This window comes from Cyanistes caeruleus, chromosome 27 (genome assembly GCF_971803275.1).
Source record: "Cyanistes caeruleus chromosome 27, bCyaCae1.hap1.1, whole genome shotgun sequence".
Taxonomy (NCBI): Eukaryota; Metazoa; Chordata; class Aves; order Passeriformes; family Paridae; genus Cyanistes; species Cyanistes caeruleus.
Window position 1 is genome coordinate 1179892 of NC_141727.1, and position 14501 is coordinate 1194392.

Below are 14501 nucleotides of genomic sequence, written 5' to 3' on the forward strand. Positions count from 1 at the left end.
GCTCCAGCAGGCAATAGCAAATGAGGGGAATGGCTCTACTGCCAGTTTTCCAAGGACTTCTGGAGACAATGGAGTGCTTCAGGTTTCTCAGAATATTTTGCTGTGTCAGTGGGAAAGCACTGAAAATCCATATATTTAGGGGACAATCCACAGTGGAATACAACAGCCAATCATTATATATCAGCATACACATCATGACATCAGCTTAGCAAAGCTGCCACCCTCACCCCAAAGCAGCCTTTGGTGAACTTAAGAAATTCTGCTTCAAATGCAAGAATTTGAACCTACAGGATACACAACTCTTGCATTTTAGATATTGTATAAAATGTAATGCAACAGTCACTAACACACGGCTCTCTCACACATCCCAGTCCTCAAGGATTATAGTATTTTCATGTTGTTTTTATTTAATGTAGCCATGGCTATAAGGTAAAGAATGGCAGGGTTAGATGGGATATCAGGAGGAAATTCCTCTCTGTGAGGGAGGTGAGGCCCTGGCACAGGGTGCCCAGAGCAGCTGGGGCTGCCCCTGGATCCCTGGCAGTGTCCAAGGCCAGGCTGGACAGGGTTTGAAGCACCCTGGGGTAGTGGAAGGTGTCCCTGCCATGGCAGGGGTGGCACTGGATGGTCCCTTCCAACCCAAACCATCCTGTGATTCCACGATTCTTTATTTTATATGTATGTAAAATTAATTTTGAAGGTTTACATTTACACAAGGCTCCCTCTAACAAATATTTCCCACACTCTCCCAACTGTATCTGAGGAATAAAACGGTCACTTAGACAATCCAGTCAGAAAATGCATCAATAGCTTTGGATCCAATGGCATGGCCTGATGGACTTGCAGATAAGGACAAGGTTCAAGTGTTTCAGTCACGGCACTTTCATGCAGTGCCAATGAAATTACTACAAATCCTGGTTTTGTCAAAAGGAGAGTGGAATGTGTTTATGAAATGACTCTTTTCCTCTTAAATATATTCAAGAGAGACTTACAGGAAAAGAAATAAAGCTCAGTTATTTCCTGTTCACATCTCTGTCCTTTGAGCAGGAGAACAAAGGAATTTTACACTCCATATCAACACTCATCTTAAACACCATTCTTTGGCCTTCAGCTGGGTACAGGGTGGCACTGACAATGAAGGAAATGCTCCTACATATAGAAAATCAGCAGCTTTGATAAGCTGCACAGGTCATTATGCTGATAAGGACAGTTACTAACACCTTATCTACACTTCTTTCAAAGTCCCAGGTCAGAGGAGGTAAAACCCAGCTAATTATCCCTCTTCTCTCATGCAAGCAGGAGTTGTCTTTTGAAGGCATTTGTTTGAAGAGTGAATTGTCTGTCTCAGTGCTAAAATAATCGCAGCTCAGCAGTGGAAATGCCAACAGTTCCAGGAAATGGGCCATGCAAAACCCCCCCTAAACTGTCCAGTAACCTGAGACAAGAAAAATCCTTCCCTTAGTCCAGATCTGTTGATGTAACCTCAAGCAAGACAGATCAGGGATCCAAAACAGTTTAACACCACTCGGAGAGAACACTGGAAATATCTCATATGGGCTGTGGCTCAACCAGTTCTGGAGAAGAGAACAAATCCTCACTAGCCAAAGGATGAAGGAATCAAGGAATGCAACACTGAGTGGAAGCCCCAGGGCCCAGGGTCAGTCTGTCCAAACAAAAACCCACCTGTGCACCCAGCCAGCAAGGACAGCTCACCATTTCCCCTCTCCCACCCAGCGCTGCCTCACCAGTGTTAGGCCTTAAATTCTTTCTCCTTCCCTTTTTTTGGTGGGGATATGGGGAGGGAGCAAAAGTGGGGAGAGAAGGAAAGCTGGGGAGAGGAGATAACAGACACAGTGTAATTCCATCAGCTCAGGTTTGAGAATTTGCTTCCACTTTTAGTTTATTAATTCAGACTTGATTTACTGTCCTCCACAAACCACTTGTAACTGTACACCCCATTAACCATCTCCATTTCTTCTCATTTATCCCACATTAAAAACAGAGACACAAACCTGTCTATACTTATTATAACAAACTCTGCTCATGTCTTATAAAGTCATACCAACATTTCCTCTGCTTTTTTGACTGCACCTCCTCCCACAGCATCTGGGCACCTCATGCAGCTCCCTGAGCTGGTGCCTGGTGTCACAGTTTGTGCAGTGTCCTCTCATCACCCTCTGTGCTGACCCTGACCCTGACATTCACAGCCCATTACTCAGCTGGAAATGAATGGCTCAGCTCTGGATAACTGGGTTGCATCCACTGGGATCAGCATCTTCTGCAGGGGCACCACCGATGTTGTGAAGCTTGTTTTGACACAAGCTACCTCAGCTTTGTGACCACTGCAGGAGGTTCCTGTTGCCCCCACCAGCCCAGCCCCTGGCTCAGCAGAGGATTCAGCAGTCACTGCCCAGCACCTGCAGCAGTCCTGAACAGGGATCTGTTGGAGAGCTCTGTTCACAGTCCCAGAGCTCTGTAACATGCACACTCTGCTCTCACAGGGCACCTGTGCAGGTCAGGTTCCATCTCTCCCGTCTGAGCAGCCCTGCAGGCCAAAGCTGGTTTACCAAAGCACTGTCAGGTCTCTGCATTCCCAGCTGCCAGCCCTGCTCCTGGCTCAGCAGCCCAAACCTCCCCTGGGATACCAGCATTCAGGCAGCTCAAGTTTTGGGGTTGATTCATCAACTGCACTGACCAGGTCTCCAGTGACTGGATAAAGAGATTTTAACACCAGTAACTCCTGTGTGGTGTCCACACTGCAGAAGTGGGGATCACGTCCTGACAGATCCCTGCAGCTTCTTTCCCTCAGGGGATTCCTGCTCAGGGAATACAGTGGCAAAAGGCCAAAACCTCTCTGCATGAAGCCCCCTCAGCTCTGCAGCATCACAAGCTGGAGCTCCACAGGCTGAGGAAGCAGTTCCCCACCGGGAAGCAGCACGGGCACGTTCTCCCAGCTCCACACCTGGGCTGCTGTGCCCTGCCAGGACCCAGCTGCCTCTGAATGGCGCTCACGTGCACCTTTATTAGCACTGTGGTTAATCTGCAACCAGATCACCCACTCCAGGGCAGCTGAAGATTAAATGTACAGGAAATAAACCAGATACTACTACCACTAAACATTAACTCGCTGCTGGTGGACTATCTTGTTTTAAGCCCATCATCTTCCTCAGTAAAGGAAAGAAGAGGGTGCTGACACCCAGGTGTTACTGAGAACATAAAGCACCATTTCAGTTTCAAATACTGTAATGACACACACAACATAAACCATCACCTCCATGAACCAGGGGGACTTGCAGAAATCTGGGATAATTTTTGATCAATTATTGCCTCCTCACATACTGATCACCACTTCCAAACGAGGGCAGGACTCATATCCCTGGTTTAACTGGGTGGGTTCAGATTGTTTTGCTCCTAAAGTCCTTTCCAATCACCTGTTTGAACCCTGTTTCCAAAGAGACCTGGGAGAACAGGTACCTAAGACACGCTGGTATGAGCAGCAAGGTGAGACTGCCCTGGCTGTGCAACATTTGTATTGCCAAAGGTATCAGACTGTCCTTCCTTCTGTTCCCAGCAGCCTCCATAGGGAAAACCCCAAAGTGCTGGGACAGCAGTGAATCAAACACTGACCAGCTGCTGATACACAGCCCAGCACACAGCATATGGCACACACACAAACTGCACTGAGTGCAGGACTGCTTGTTTAAACACAGCCTCCTGCTGCACTCTCCCCACAGCATCCATTGTTTGTAAATGTCTAATTACAAGGCAAAGGGCACGTGGGAGGTTTTCATCACAGGCTGATCAGATATAAGCAGTGTATAACAAAACAAAGGGATCAGTATTTTAAAAGCTTCCAAACTACAACACCACATTGGCCAAGCAGTGGGGCCCATTTTCAAATTACAGCTTGTTGGGTGATAATTACATCAACACCACTGCAATTACTGAGGCTGTGATCGCCCCAGTTTGATCAGGAACAGCAGCGTGCTCTGCAGCTCAGTGTTATTACACAGGTTCTGCAACTGGAAAAGTGACCTGGAGAAATAATTCAAAATTCACAAGGGACCAATCCCTCACAGTCAAGCTGAAAGGACTGTCAAAACATCTAACCAGACTAAAGAACCGTTATTAAAGCAATGGTATCAACCCAGTAACCTACATTAGCAGACTGAAGCCCTTTACAAGCCATTGCTCATTCATAATAGCACTTTTATTGCTGCTTCTTGAACCCTGAATTGGTTCATGACCCCCTCATGTTCCTGCCTCTCCTTAACACTGTACCCGTGCTTAATTAGAAGAAAATAAAAAGAAAAAAAACAAGAAGGGAAGATGGTTAGAGACAGCTGTCTTCACCCCACAGCTGACAAAAATGAAGAGAGAAGTCCAGCTAGGCCACAATTTTAGCCACAGCCAGACTTTGCTGTCAGTGCTGGTGTTCCCATCATGAAGCCATGGTTTGTACCCACCCCAGCAGAGGATGCACTCTGAAGGCACAGGAAGGGCAGTTTGGGAGCACCAGGACAGATTATTTATTAGCTGTAACACAGGGCCAGGCAGGCCAGCAAGAGGCATTTCTGGCAGCACCACTCGCTCTGGGATCAAGGTATTATTTCAGTTATTGACAGATTATTCAGGGAGGCCTCCAAACAAGGGATTCAAACAGAGAGGGCTGACAGGCAGCAGGACACAAGGTGCTGGCACTCCCAGGCAGAGCTGCAATTACAGCAGTGCCTCCCTCACAGCTGGCACTCACAGAATAATAGCAAAAACTAGGACGTTAAGAGCACAAGCATCCTTTATAGATCTGAAGGAAATAAAGACAGTAAAAATAGCTGTAAACCAGGTTCAGTGACTTGTGACCACAAAACCCTGCAGCAGAAAGATCTGCACCCTCCTCCACTACAAAACCAGTGTGAGGCCGGTACCTTCAGTAAAGGAATGTGACTTTGAAAATTAACCCCTCAGACACTTTGGCAAAGGTCGTCTGTCTGCAGTCACTGGCTTGGTTCATCTCTTCAGTACCTTATAAATCAGTAGTAAATAAATACATGACAAGTATTTAGACCACATAATACTAATCTGAGCTTTCCTAAGATGAGAGTTCATGCCACCTCCCAGAGTCATGAAAGCTTTAGAAGGAGAAACACTTTAAAGCAAGTTAATTCCTGCACTGTTTGTAACATTCCCTGCTTTGTCTTAGGACTGAGAAGCTTCAAATGTTCACACAGGTGCTGAACTGGAACACAGGACTGTTCTTAGTTGTTAGGACTTAGTTGCCAGAGCATCCTTTGGGACAGCTCTGTCCAGGAGAGCCAGGGAGGAAGGTGCAGGAGCAGGAGGGCTTGGCTGGGAGGAGCTGCAGGGAGAGCAGCACTGAGCACCAGGACCTGTTCACTGTTCACTGCTGTGGATATGAATGCTGGAGAACTCAGAGGAAACCACAGTTTATGCTCAATACAGTAGTGAAACATCATGAGAACAGTGCATCTAAATCATAAAATGGCACAAGAGAAGGAAAAGGAAGTAAGTTTCCAAAACAGGATTAGACACTAAAGTGAAACTCAAGAGTTGCACTGACAAGCACAGTCCAAAGCTCCTGATAAAATCAAGATCCTGCCAAGCTCTGCTGTCCCAGAATTGCATGTTTGAGGGAGAGGGACAGAATGACCCAACAGGGATCTGCCTCCTCCAGAGCCTGAGCAGGGCGTGAGCAGGGCACCACTCCTGTGTCCCCTGTCACTGCACCACTCCTGTGTCCCCTGTCACTGCACCACTCCTGTGTCCCCTGTCACTGCACCACTCCTGTGTCCCCTGTCACTGTGCTCAGGGTGTCCCTGCTCTGTCCCACACAGATCCTCAGCACAAGAGCTGCTGCTGTTGCTGCCACCTCTGAGAGCAGCCCAGTTTGGAGTACTGGTTGTGTGAACTCTTGGATGACACGCAAGAAGGCAATTTACTATCAGAAAACAAACACTGAAAATTCTGATTCTATCTCAGCCTTTCCCCCCACAATAATATCCAATAGCTCAAGGACTCCCTAAATGGAAATGTAACTAATAGAGGGCTTACAGGTCATCTCAAAGGAAAGCTGTGTGGCAGAACGTGGCTTGTCGATTCCACACAAATTATTCCAGACTGCCTTGACTGACTCCATCTAGGGCAAAGGAAAAAAAAAAACCCAAGGAAAATTAAGTAGCTGGTTAAAGAAAATTTAAGGAGGTTCCTAACAATTCTTTTCAATATCAGGAAAACAGATTTAAAAACACCTCAGCTGTGGCTACTGTGCCAGCAGAATCAGAGTGCTTGATTCTCTGAACACAGCTCTGGTCAGACCCAGACAAAAAGGGTGGCAAAGCCACCCAAGACATTCCCCAGGGGCTGCTCTGGAGTCAGCCTGGCTGTGGCACCTCTTGGAGCGTGTCCATGAGTAGGAGTTGTATGGGAGTTACCAGCTGCAGCACAAAGCCCTCCAAAATACATGAAAAGAGATTTTCCTGGTTGATTTCTGATTTCCCTGTTTGCACTGAGGACAGTCACAGGCACCTGGAGCAGAATAAGATACAGGCACCAAGGAGCCAGAGCCTTTATGGCCACACCTCACCTGTGTCACTTGGAATGGTGCTGCCACAACACAGCCCACAGCTGGCTTTACACGGCTCCCTCGCTGAAATCACTACTTTGAGGCCAAATAATTGTATCTTACATAATGTGGCCACTAACCAAGCTAACAAAAGCTTTCTGAGGAAATCAACATGCCTGAAATTAGACTTGCCTTAAGATTTTAAGTAAACGGAATGAACTCTTAAGCCATGGCAGTCTCTGGGTTGTGTCAGACGTGTGTTGTGCCTTCATACCCTATTAAAAACCAAGGAACAGTGTCTGCCAGCTGGTTCTCTGCACTAGGAGCTGCAGCCACCATGTGCAGCCATAAAATGGGACTTGGAAAATTATGTACAGATGGGCCTAGAAGTTCAGCATTTATACATTCTCTTGATAGCCTGCATTTGCTATAGATAAAAGCAAATCACAATCTTTTCACAAATATCCTTTGTTTGAATTACTCAGAAAAGTACCTTAGAGTCAACATCAATTCAGCACAAGAGCAGTGACAAGCTGAAGCACAGACAGGCCAAAAGGAAATCAAACTACTCAGGAAAATGGAATTACATCCTGCCAGACTAACAGCTCGTCTGTGTGCAGAGAGATTGACTGTCTCGAATCTGTGCTGTTGGTTTTTTAAAGGCAAACACCAGCTCGGGGTTTTCAGTGGTGTGCAGATCCTCCCTGCCGATGCCTTTGCTCTAGCACAGGGTTGGAAGCAAACAACACCCGGTACCACTCCTGCTGGTAAAGAGAGAATTAATTTAAGAATTAAGAACATTCCCATAACAACAGCCAATGCAAGACACAGACCCTTGAGCAATAGCAACATGATAGAAACAGCCATTTTTAGTCCTAACTAACCATTCCAATCTGAAAGAGAGGCTGAAAGTTTTCTAGAGCATATAAAATTTAAGTTTAGGTATGTATTTTCTGCCCTGAGCAGAGGCTCAGTAAAATAAACAAACTCCATGAAATTTATGGGTACACCAACAAAACTCATGTTGGCCAACAAGGAGATTAAAAAAGAAAAATTCTAACAGAGTATTCCTCAGGTCAAAACTAAATTTCAATTCAAAATATACAGAAGAAGTGCTGAGAATTTGGAGCTTTTGAATAAAAAATAATTCAGATATTCAGTGTTATCTAAATTTTCAGAGAAATCAGTTCTCCCTTATCTCTGGCTTATCAAGGATCTTTTAAAGATGGCTTATTATCTCACTAAATCTAAAACCCAGTCTTAATCCAGGGCACTCCTAAAGAACTCTCTCAGATGAACCCAGTTACTTACTCACCTTCTGAAAGATTATAACAATAATATTTGAAATATTCCGTTTGGCAGGCTGGTACATGACTTCATCCTGCCCAGTCCCCCAGAGGACATCTGGGATTATCTGCAGTGCCAGTTGATAAAGCTTGGAGAGCCAGAGCTGAGCACAGAGACCCTTCACTGCACACACACAGCTACGAGAGCTGCATTCTCTGGGGCACCTCTGCTGCTCACTGAAGGTCTGGGAAAGCGTCACCCCATGTTATGACCTGGCTGGGAATCTTGGCACAAAGATGGGTGAGAAGGAGATTTCAGGGCAGCGGTAAAAGTTTGAGACCGGAGAATGTGTTAGGGCAAACAAAATGTGATCCGAGCCCTTCAGAGCAATGCTCCCTCCGTGGCAGCAGGGACTTTCTCAGTCTCCACCTGCCAAAATAAATTTGCTGCCATTTAAGGTTGTTAGATGTTTCCCCGATTAATCACCGCCGCAGAGCTGGGTCCTGGAGCCGGTTCTCCTGCAGGACGTTACACAACCAAGCCGGCCCTGCCAGTGCCAGGGAAGGGCAGAGGCAGGAGCAGGAGCTTCCAGGGGTGGAATGAATCCCCACAGAGCTCCTCCTGCCCCAGGACACCAGCACCACCATCCAGGGAAGCCCCCGGACAGGTGGGATCCTGCCAGAAACTTTCCCTAGCCAAGGAATTCTTCCCGTTTCGACTGAAGGAATTTAAATCGGAAGGAATGAACCCAGTTAGGTCACCCTGTTGCTGCAGCCCTGAGGGGGCACTAAAGCATTGATAACAATCTCCTTTTAGGAAGTAATATCTGTAAATATTAAGAAGTAACTGTGAATTTGCGGGGGTGGGCGGGGGAAGCAAAAGAAGCACCGTAACCAGGGCAATTTCATCCTGGGAAATGCATAGATCACACTTTTTGTTTAGATCCAAGTCTTTAACTTCACCCACAGAATCCATAAGTGGAGAAAACATTCCATTTAACCATTTAACCTTTCATTTATTTCAAAAGGAATTCTGTAAACACCTGTGATCCAGACACGGCAAAGCAATTGCTCCTGGCTCCACACAAAAAAGTGCTTATAAAGGACCGGAGCCGGTGGACAAAGATGTCAGCAACAAAATGCTGGAGAACAGAAAAAAATGGGAGTGTCTTGAGCTGAAAAAAAAAAATTGCAACTCCAAATCGTTCCAACTTCTATTGCAGTTGTGTGAAGTTCATCACAACAGTGTTTGACAGCTGCCACCCCAGGCCCAGCTGCAGATGCTGCTGCCGATGGGTGATGAAGCTCCTGGAGGAAGATCTTGATTTGGACAAGGCATGAGGAACTTTGCCCCCTGCCTCTGGATGCTTCAGAAGCTGCTCAGAGGAGGTGGCAGTGCTAACTAGCTGGGGGACACTCGTCTGCCCCTGGTCAGATCAGTTCTCGCTCTCTGAGGAATCCACACCGCACAGATTCCAGACTGAGTGTTTCTCCTGGTTCTCTCAGGCCCATCCCATCAGCTCCACAGCTCCTGTGACATGCAGCTACCCCAGTTCACCACCCACAACCAGGTTTTGCAAGGCGAAACTCTCACTGAAATGGAGATAACTCAGCACTATCTAGGAAATTAACACTCATTAACCACCAGTCCGAGGTCTACAGAAACCAGCCAGGAGGCAGAGGAGTGGCAGGAATAGCAGTATTGCGTTCTCAAAGGTGACCTCGGGCAATTTCCACTCTCAGTTACAAAACCATGGCAGATGGGAGAGCAGGGGAGCAGCAAAACCCAGCATGGAGACACCCTCCACCCTCACACCGGGGTTTTGTTGCTCTTTGGTGGATAAATGGGGGAAGAAAAACAAACTAACCCATAGAGGCTACCAGGGCAAGTTCACTGACTACTGGATAAAATATTCAGTAGCCTAAATAATCCACTCTGTAATGGCCTGGCTTATTTTTGCTATAGGTGGATCTGGCAAACATGAGTCACCTTTGGAGGAAATCCCAAAGTGCTCCTCTACCACAGTCATATCTGTACACAAAAACCAAGGAACTACATCCATAACAAAAAAAAAAAGAAAAAAAAGCCACCTTCAGTTTGCCACTGTGTTGGCGAAGTTTGCCAGGGAGTTAATTTTCAGCTGGAAAATTTTAAAGCAAATTGTTGATTAAGATCACAGGATGGTTATATTTGCAATTAGGAGCAAAGTGCCTAAAGTATCTTCACAAGTGTGATCTAACAAATAAGTTTTCATGAGATACCACAATACATTTGGTAATAAAGCAAGTCACAGCGAGACAAGATGGTATCCACTTAATAGGAAGTGGTTTTTTATTGCTATTTCAACTTCTCTGTGATGCAATTCAAGGCAAATCTAAGAAGAAAAATCCATGGTATGTTTAAGAGTGGCCAGTTCCACTCTGCAAATGTGAAACCCCTGAAGCAAATGAGTGACAAACACTGCAGTGGCATCCAGAAGCACCAGAAAGTGATTAATCCTGAGCATAATTGGAGAATGGAACAGCACAACAAGTACTGGCACTGGGGTAAGACTGTTGGGTCCCTGTGGCTCCCAGAGGAGCTGGCTGAGAGCAGGGCCCTTCAGCCCTCCAAGGCTGAGCCAAGAGAATCATGCTGGAAAGGAAACTTTAACACAATTAACATTAACACAGCCTGGGGAAAGGAAGGTTGTGTGGACACCTCACAGCACCTTCCAGTGTCTGAAGGGGCTACTGGGAACCTGGAGAGGGACTCTTTGTCATGAACTGCACTCACAGGACAAGGCAGAATAGGTACAAATTGAAAAAAGAGAAATTCAGGTGAGATATTATGAAGAAATGTTTTATTTGAGGATGAGACACTGGACCAGGCTGCCCAGGGAGGTTGTGCTCCAACTCTGGAAATGTTCAAGGCCAGGCTGGATGGGGCCTTGAGCAACCTGGTCTAGAGGGAGGTGTTCCTGCCCATCATGGGATTAAGTGATCCCTTCCAACCCCTACAACCAACATTCTATGATAAAACAACTCAGAAAAGCTGTCCATTGAGACTTTCTCTAAGCTCTCTAATGGGGCAAGCAGGAGAAGGGAGGGGGTCAGTGGGAATTGAATGCTGAGGAAGGTCTGTCACCCTGCACCAGCAGGACCCCCAGCATCACCTTGTGCCACCAGTTCCCACCCTGAAAGGCACTTGGGGATCCTGAGCAGAGAAGCAAAAGATTCTTCTTCCAGCCAAATCTGTTCCCAGGCATTAACACCAGCACCTGGAAGCACCTAAGGGCACAGACATCCCTCCTGAAACCCCTGAGTTCTTGTGTGACAATACAGTTCCTGTCTAGGGCAATTCTGACATTCCCCACTCCATAAAAATCCATCTGCTGCCATTACTTTCTGTGTTCATTCAAAATTTCTGTGGGACTGAAAACTACTCCACTTTTCACCTCTGAGTGAAAGATGCAATTTCAAAGTCCTTGGTGTGAAAACTCCATGGCAGAAGTTAATTCCAGACAACCCAAGAGGACAGTGGCAGCAGCACTGAGCAGGGAGGCAAAAACAAGTCTGAGAAATGAATTTCACTACTTGTGATTTATTCCACATGTATCATGATAACTATTGTTTTTTTCTTAAAATACACCCTGTTAGAGTAAAAAAAATACAACCATCCTCACCCTCTTTAAGGGGATTTTAGCTTTCATCACTGTGAAGTTGGAAACAACCACAGAATATCTGAAAGCTTTAAACATCAGAGAGCAGAAGAAAACCAGGGAATGCTTGCACTTGCCAGTGCTGTTCAGTCACACTGCTCCTCCCCTGTCCTCATGGATAAATGGATGGTTTGTAGCTGATATGGGATAGGACGTTTTTTCAAGTTGCTTTCTCCCCCCCCCCAATGAAAAAAACAAAACTATTTGGCACTCATAGCAGTGGAGGATACAAAGAGTATCAAAACCCAGGTCAAAGCACAAAGAAATCTCTGTCTTCAGTGATAGAAACTTAGAGTTTGCAAAATATCCATTGCACTCCATTACTCAGGGAATGAATCAAAGGCTCACACTCTCCATGTGACACACAGGGATGGCCAGATGGGTGGACACAATTGGGCAACTTTTCTACACAGCAAATTATTTGGGATGTGGCCATTAGTGCTATCAGTTTCCACATCAAAAACCTCATTAGGATAAACAGAGGCTGCTGCTTTTGTCTTCAGCAAGGCCAGCCTCTACATCTACATGTGAAAGGTAGGAGGTGGGGATATTTTCCCCTGTAAGCTTTCCCAGATTGGTTCTGGGGCTTACCCTTCTCATCAAGATATGAGAGAATTTGGCACTTGAGGTGAAACATCCTTTGGCACTGCACAAAGGATGGGAAGGTGCAGTGGGAATTACTGCCAGCACAAGATTTATGTCACATAACCAAGGACAGGTAAAGAGGAGCCTTCAAAAAAGGTAGCAAAGGTGTCTTGATAAAAAAAAACCAAACAACAAATACTGATCCAACTACTTAACTGAGCTTCCCACATCCCTTGTACAACATAAATCTGACACTGACCAAGCCAGTCTTTCTGTAAGAACCTGTTCACTTATCCCTCCTGTGATTTATTGTGGTTTAAGTGCACATTAATAAATGTAACCCTAGCAAATGTTTCCTTTCATCTGGTCAAGGTGCCACAGAATGTCTTCAAAATTCACCAAGTTTGCTGCATTTAACTTCTGTTATTTTTTTCCTAATTTTTCATGCACAATACGGCAAAGGCAGAAGGTTTAGATGGATCAGATGGATAACATTTTGAAATATTATGTCTCAATTCTACAGTTTCCATGATTCAGCTACAAAGTTTGCAACACAACACATTTTTGTTTGCCCACTAGAACAAAGTTTGCACACTAGTACAAGTGATCTGTCCATCTGCACTGGGTCTGCTCTGTAACTTTAATAAACAGCCTCTCAGGAAAGCACCTGAGCAGCCAATTACCAATCAGTTACAGACACAACTCCTGGGAGAAGACCACGACTGATACAAGTTTTCTCCCTAAATTCAGTAGCAACACATCTGGGCTGGCCCTGAAGTCAATCACAGCCTGTGCTGTGACTGACAGCAATGTGGGTTTGGCAGCAGAGCCCCAAACCCTCATTATCCCCTCAGAGCAGCCTGGGAACAGTGAACATCTTCCTGCTCCAATGGCTCATCCAGACAGCAGCAGGTGCCACCTTGGCTCCTCCATGAGAGCATCCAAGATCCAGAAACCCAGCAGAAAACCAGGACAGAAACAATCAGGCATTCTTTAGGTTTATGAAAGATTTGTGGTTTGAGGTTTCCTGCATGGCAGGACATGATACACATGGCATCTTTTAGGATATGGGTGTCCCACATCACTCTTTCCTGGCTTTCCCACTCCTGCCAGCCAGCTGAAGCCTGGCCCTGCTCCTCAGGGCACAAGCACTCAGATCCAAACCCCACAGCACCCATGATTCCAGCATTCCAGGTGACAGCCTGGCACCAGCTCCCCCCCACTGCCTGCAGGGACACAGGGATAGCACCAAAAATCAAACCAGGCAGCCAAGATATTTGGTGAAAAAAACTTGTTTTGACAATAAGCAGCTCCCCTTTAAGTCTCAAAGAATGTAAGTCCTTAATGGAAAACATTTTCTATCAACCAATTGGGAAAATGAAGCCAAACAGTCCAAATAATTTCAAAATTATTTAGGTTTCCTTCAGTTTCCTACCAAGCCCAGCTCTCAGGGTTTCGTACCAGGTTTAAAAGCTTTACACTTCACATAGATCTGCTTTTCCCTGGCATTTCCTCAGAGGGGTTTAAGTTCCGTAACCCACACAGAGAACCAGCTGCCAGACACTGGAGATGTCTAGCTCAGGAATGTCTGCATCCTTGAAAGCCAGGATGCAGCACGGCCCAAAAAACAAGAACAAAGACAAGATTTCCATTGTTTGTTTTGCTGGAGACACAAATGCTACATTTATCAGGAAAAGAAGGGAAAGGGATACTCCTGTTTCTACCCCAGTACTGCAGCACGGGCATTGTTCGTGTTCTCCTCACCTGGAACAGGTCAGAAACCACAAAAAGCAAAGTTCCTTTCTCACTGTGACACAGGCAAACTCAAAAAAGGAAACACTGATTACCAGCAGCACTGTCCGCAAAGTCAAACATCCAACCTCGGGCTTATTTTAGAAAGGCTCCCTGGTAATTTGCCTGTGCTTTTGAAAAGCAAGGAATATGTTTTGAATTATAAGAGGTTACAGGGACATTTTTGTGGTGAAATTGGACTTTGATTTGCAAAAAAAAACGCTCAGTGCTACAGATCCTTTCGGAAATAACATTTTTTTGTCATTGCTAAGCACTTTTCAACAAAGTTTAACAGCTACTGTTCCAAGGAGGTGTTTACATCCAGTTTTAACAGAATCTAGGGGTTCTTCTGTCCCTGGAAGCACAAGGAAAAGCAGCACGGTGTCCTCCTGACAGTTTGAGAAGCAAACAAGGGAGGATGTTCTCTGCAGAGTGCAGGGGCAACCATTTTTCTAAGCAAGTTCACTTGAAGACTCTGGTGCTCCAGGTCTCATATTTTGGGATTCTTCTGGGGCCTAAAATATATTTACAGCTCTTTGAGCCTGTTTTCATTTGCTC

The 14501-nt window shown here is 45.7% G+C and overlaps 1 protein-coding gene across 3 annotated transcripts in view; it reads right to left on the reverse strand.

Moving 5' to 3' along the window:
- The window catches only part of MYO1D (myosin ID), a 154394-nt gene that overhangs the window by 129436 nt on the left and 10457 nt on the right, over positions 1–14501 (reverse strand). The window contains exon 1 of one of the 3 annotated variants that reach the window (XM_086864750.1): positions 6070–6086. The exons of the other annotated variants lie outside the window; for them this stretch is intronic. The gene's annotated coding sequence lies outside the window, so the exon portion shown is untranslated. Of the gene's footprint in view, positions 1–6069; positions 6087–14501 lie in introns of those variants that run through there. 3 annotated transcript variants of the gene reach the window in all.